General features: G+C 40.7%; 1 non-coding gene across 1 annotated transcript; it reads right to left on the bottom strand.

The window, feature by feature from the left end:
- Positions 1-5,224: 5,224 nt before the first annotated feature.
- On the bottom strand, positions 5,225-5,331 carry LOC115513135. The gene has a single exon (XR_003968561.1). It is a non-coding gene; the product is annotated as a U6 spliceosomal RNA (small nuclear RNA).
- Positions 5,332-5,591: the final 260 nt, after the last annotated feature.

Here is a 5,591-nt window from a genome sequence, read left to right as displayed (position 1 = left end):
TCAAGACATTCATTTTTTAAGTTCTTTTCCCCGCCCTGCTTTGTCTCAAGCGATACACTTTTACTATATAGCTCTTATTATGTTTTGCCTCCTCCTTAAAGTTGGAAATCTCCATCAGTGTGCTGCAATCACAGAGTCCCCTTGACCCTCTAAAGGTTTAACATCATTCTTGTCCTCCCTACCAACCTAACTGGGACATTAGGAATACTTTTGCTTTCTTATGTATTCATTCTCCCATTCCTGACCCTTATATATGATTAGAAAAACAAAACTAGTACAAAGGACATCTACAATGCTCTTTGTCAGACTTACCTATTAACATTTTACCCCAATTTCCTCTAACCTCTATTTACTTTCTATGCACACACACACACACACACACACACACACACACAGATGTAATTATATCTTTTCAGGGTAAGTTACATATATACCCTTATATCTACTCTTAAAAAATTATTTTTACATTTATTTATTTTTGAGAGTCAGAGAGAGACAGAGTGCAAGTGTGGGAGGGGCAGAGAGAGAGGGAGTCACAGAATCCAAAGCAGGCTCCAGGCTAGGCTCTGAGCTGTCAGCACAGAGTCTGATGTGGGGCTCAAACTCATGAACTGTGAGATCACGACCTGATCCAAAGTCAGGCGCTTAACTGACTGAGCCACCCAGTGCCCCCCCCCCCCGAATAGCTACTCTTATCCCTAAACACTTTGTGTGTACTTCCTAAGAAGAGTGATATTCTCTTACAATTTCCATAGTATAATTATAATTTCAGACATTTTGTTATAATAATTTAATTTAATGTAGAGTTAATATTTTTGTCTGTTGACCTAATAATGCTTTTTATGGCAGTCCCACCCTCCAGGGAAAGGCCATGTCTGAGGCTAAGTGTCACTTTTGGTTGTGCCTCTTTAGCCTCCTTTGGTCTGGAAATCTCTACAGCCTTACTTGGTATTTTATGGCATTCACATTTTTTAAATTGAAGGGTAATTAATGTTCAGGGTTATATCAATTTCAACAATTGTATACATTACTCAGTGCTCATCATGACAAATGTGCTCTTAATTCCCTTCACCTATTTTATACATTCCCCCCCCCACCTCCCCTCTGGTAACGACCAGTTTGTTCTTTGTATTTGAGTCTGGGGTTTTTTTGTTTATGTTGTTTTACCTTTGTTCATTTGTTTTACTTCTTAAATTCCACACATGTGTGAAATTTTATGATATTTGTCTTTCTCTGTCTGACTTATTTCACTCAACTATATACCTTCTAGGTCCATCCCTGTTGTTGCAAATGGCAAGATGTCATTCTTTTTCATGGCTGAGTAATATTCCTATATGTATGTATGTGTATATATATGTGTGTGTGTGTGTGTGTGTGTGTGTGTGTATATATATATATATATATATATATATATATATATATATATACAGCCTCTTCCTTATCCATTTACTTACAGATGGGCACTTGGGTTGCTTCCATGCCTTGGCTATTGTAAATAATTCTGCAGTAAACATAGGGGTGCATATGTCTTTTGGGATTCGTGTTTTCATTTTCTTTGGGTAAACACCCAATAATGGATTACAGGATCATATTGTAATTCTATTTTTAATTTTTTGAGGAATCCTCCATATTGTTTTCCACAGTGGCTGCACTGGTTTGCATTCCCACCAACAGGGCACGAAGGTTCCCTTTGCTCCACATCCTAGCCAACACTTGCTTCTGGGGTTTTTGGTTTTAACCATTCTGACAGGTGTGAGGTGACACCTCACTGTGGTTTTGATTTGTATTTCCTTGACGACGAGTGATGTTCAGCATCTTTTCATGTGTCCGTTGGCCATCTGGGTGTCTTCTTTGGAAGAGATTCACGTTTTATAAGAGTACAGTTTCCCCTGACATTTAAAAATATATGATGTTGTTTCTATTGTTATCATGCTGTTCTGTGCTTTTCTGATTATTCAGTCATGATTGATTCAGGTCACGCGCCCTCATCTCATTCTCAACAAGTGAGCTGTGTCTTCCTCAGTTTACCTTGTGTGCCCTCACACAACAGCTACCTGCCCTCCACTGCTGATGTGAATTTTGATCACCTACGCAGGCTGTTGACTGATTCTCCACTCTATCATTATGGTTTTCCTTTCTCTCCCTTGCAACTAATAAGCAGTCTGGAGTGATATACCTTATTGTCATGCAGCCCTCCTGCTGCCGATCGAAACTCCCCCCTAGATTTATCATCCACTGGTGATTCTTGCCCGATCCAGTCATTCCTCATGCTGTTCGCAAAGTAGCGATTTTTCCAGCTCTATCACGCCCTACACATTTACCAGTGAGCACTTGACATTCAGCTGGAAGGAGAGCCCTAATTCTATCTAATCTATCTATCTATCTATCTATCTATCTACCTAATCTATGGGCACAGACTGATTAATCCCTAGGTTTTCAATGGCTTGTAATTCAGTACCATACTTAATTATTTTGACGCTTGAATCATCTCAGATTTGGCAGCGGGAGTCAGATTTGTGTGTCCTTCCTCCACCGTGAGAACTAGGCTTCCAACAGTATCAGCAGGTGTAGTCATTTCCTCAGTTCCCATACAGCTACAGTAGTTTCAGAATTACTTTGTCCATGCTGCTACAAGTAAGCAAATCGCTAAAAAGCGTTCAGGATTTCTTTTCTTTTTTTAATTAATTTTTTAATGTTTATTTATTTGTGAAGGAGTGAGAGACAGAGCGTGAGTGGGGGAGGGTCAGAGAGAGAGGGAGACAGAATCCGAAGCAGGCTCCAGGCTCCGAGCTGTCGGCACAGAGCCCGATGTGGGGCTGGAACTCACAGACCGTGAGATCATGACCTGAGCCTAAATTGGAGGCTTAACTGACTAAGCCACCCAGGTGCCCCTCAAGACTTATTTTCAATTCTTGACCCCCCCACCAATGCCCCCAAATGAGGCAATATAGGCAAATGCTGTGTTACTGTAAGGTACTTGGATTCTTTCTTGGTTCTCCCTTCCTTCCTTTCTCCCTTCCTCCCTCCCTCCTTCCTTCCTGTACACACGTAAGAACAATTTGAGCAAGAAGATTTTTTTAAAGTAGTGTTGGATTATAACAAAAAGGGTAAAGTAAGAGTCTATCAGTTCATATTGATATAAATACATGCTTGAAGAAAAAAGAAGGAAGGAAGAGAGAGAGAGGGCACAACAATATATATTGTTTGTACTCATTTGCATTATGCCTTATCAATTTAAATTATACATTTTGTAGGTATATGTATGCTTGTCACAATTTTTTGGTATTTTTACTTTTCCCCCCCTGTTGTGAAGTCTTAGAAGTGAATTAATTTTTCCTTTTATTGGAGTGTCGTGTAGTTTCCTTGGTAATGGAATGAGGGTGATATATTTCTGAATTCTTGAACAACCCAAAATACCCCTCTTTTGCCCTCACATCTGAATGTATGCCTCTGTGCACAGTTCCCAGATCACAGCCCTTTTCTACCCCAAGCCTGCAAATGAGACATTTGGTGCTAGCCTAGATTCTCTTTTTATGCAAGTACCGTTTTGTCTGTCTGAAATGTGTTTTCTCCATTCTCAGGGTTCAGAAATTTCAATGATGTATGGCCAGATATATGTCTGTTCTCATTTTGCCTGAGAATTGGCGAGCACCTTGTAACAGAAAATAGTCTCTCTCTGGCTTAGGGAAGTTTTCTTATATGCTTATACAAGCATTACTTTTTCTCCATCCAGTGCTTTTTCTCCCTCGGAAACTCTATTATTCACATAATAAATCTCTAGGCCAGGTTCATTCTTATCTCTTCATTCATATTTTCTGTTACTTTTTATTTTGTTCAGTGTACTCAGCTACTTTTTCCCTTTCTTCTCCCCAAATCCCAGTTCAGCTCTCAGCATTGACCACTGTACTTCTCATGTCTGCTGTTTATATACTTTTTTCATGTTTATTTATTTATTTTGAGAGAGAGAGAGAGAGAGAGAGAGAGAGAGAAACAGACAGAGTATGAGTAGGGAAGGGACACAGAGAGAGGGAGAGAGAGAAAATCCTAAGCAAGCTCCGCACTGTCAGCTCAGAGCCACATGTGGGGCTCGAACCCCCGGACCTGAGATCATGACCTGAGCTGAATCAGGAGTTGGATGCTTAACTGAGCCACCTGGATGCCCCATGTCTGCTGAATTTCTACGTTTATAAATCAGGGGCACCCGGGTGGCTCAGTTGGTTGAGTGTCTGACTCTTGATTTCACTTTAGGTCATGACCTCAGGGTCTTCCGATCCAGCCCCGCATCCAGTCTCTGCCTCCCTCTCTCACACTTTGCGCAGAGATTGGATGGAAAGCAGGGAACCTGCTTGGGATTCTCTGTCTCCCTCTCTCTCTGCCCCTCTCTGGCTCTCTCTCCAAAATAAAAATATATTTAAATACATTTAAATTTGTAAATCAGAATTTGAACTTCTGAAAGTCTTCTTTTGGCTCCAATTACATCTCCAAAGTTATTTTTATGTACTTATTAAAATTTTCCCCGGTCTTGTCTGCTGGTTCTACTTCAAAAGAAACCACCTGTTCTTAGGCAGCCTGCCCGCCCTGCCTCACTTCCTGCCCGCTCGTGGGCAGGACCAAAGTCAGGCTGTTAAAAACCATGGCAAGTGGTGAACTGGCAGGAAATGGTGAATGAGTTGGCGAATTAGTCTGACAGTGGAGGGGGGACTTTGCTGTTTTTGCGGTGGGAAGATCCCTGTCTTTATTTTATTTTATTTTATTTTATTTTATTTTATTTTATATGCAAGTTAGTTAATGTACAGTGTGGTATTGGCTTCAGGAGTAGAACCCAGTGATTTATCTCTTACATATGACACCCAGTACTCATCCCAACAAGTGCCCTCCTTAATGTCCATCACCCATTTAACCCACCTCCCACCCCCATCAACCCTCAGTTTGTTCTCTGTATTTAAGTCTCTTATGGTTTGCCTTCCTCTCTGTGTTTATCTTACTTCTCCTTTCCTTCCCCTATGTTCATCTGTTTTGTTTCTCAAATTCCATATAGGAGTGAAATCATATGATATCTGTCTTCCTCTGACTTATTTTGCTTAGCAGAATACACTCTAGTTCCATCCACGTTGTTGCAAATGACAAGATTTCGTTATTTTTCATCGCTGAGCAGTATTCCACACTTGATCTTAGCCAAAAGGCCGAGAAGCGATGCCGAGCAGTATTCCATTGTATATACGTAAAAAATATGAAAGGCTTCACAAACTTGTGTGTCATCCTTGTGCAGGGGCCACTCTAATCTTCTCTGTGTAGGTCCAGTTTTAGGATATGTGCTGCCGAAGTGAGCACAATCTGTCTGTATTTTAAAGCATTAAAAATATGATGCCCCAGCCATGGACACCTGCTGTCACGTCATACTTTTCTCAGTTGTTGGGCGGCCTTAGCGAGGTGGGAGATTGGAGAGTCTGGAAATGTACAGTTAACCTGCCATTTTTCTCAAAATCCCTTTCTTACAGGTTTGCGGGAGTGTTTTTAGATGTTTGTGACAATCTGGTTTTCAATTCATAGAATGCTGAAGTCAAGAAAGATCTGGAAGAGAATCAGTTTCC

This window comes from Lynx canadensis, chromosome B1, assembly GCF_007474595.2.
Source record: "Lynx canadensis isolate LIC74 chromosome B1, mLynCan4.pri.v2, whole genome shotgun sequence".
Classification (NCBI taxonomy): Eukaryota; Metazoa; Chordata; class Mammalia; order Carnivora; family Felidae; genus Lynx; species Lynx canadensis.
This window is presented reverse-complemented; position numbering and strand designations above follow the sequence as displayed.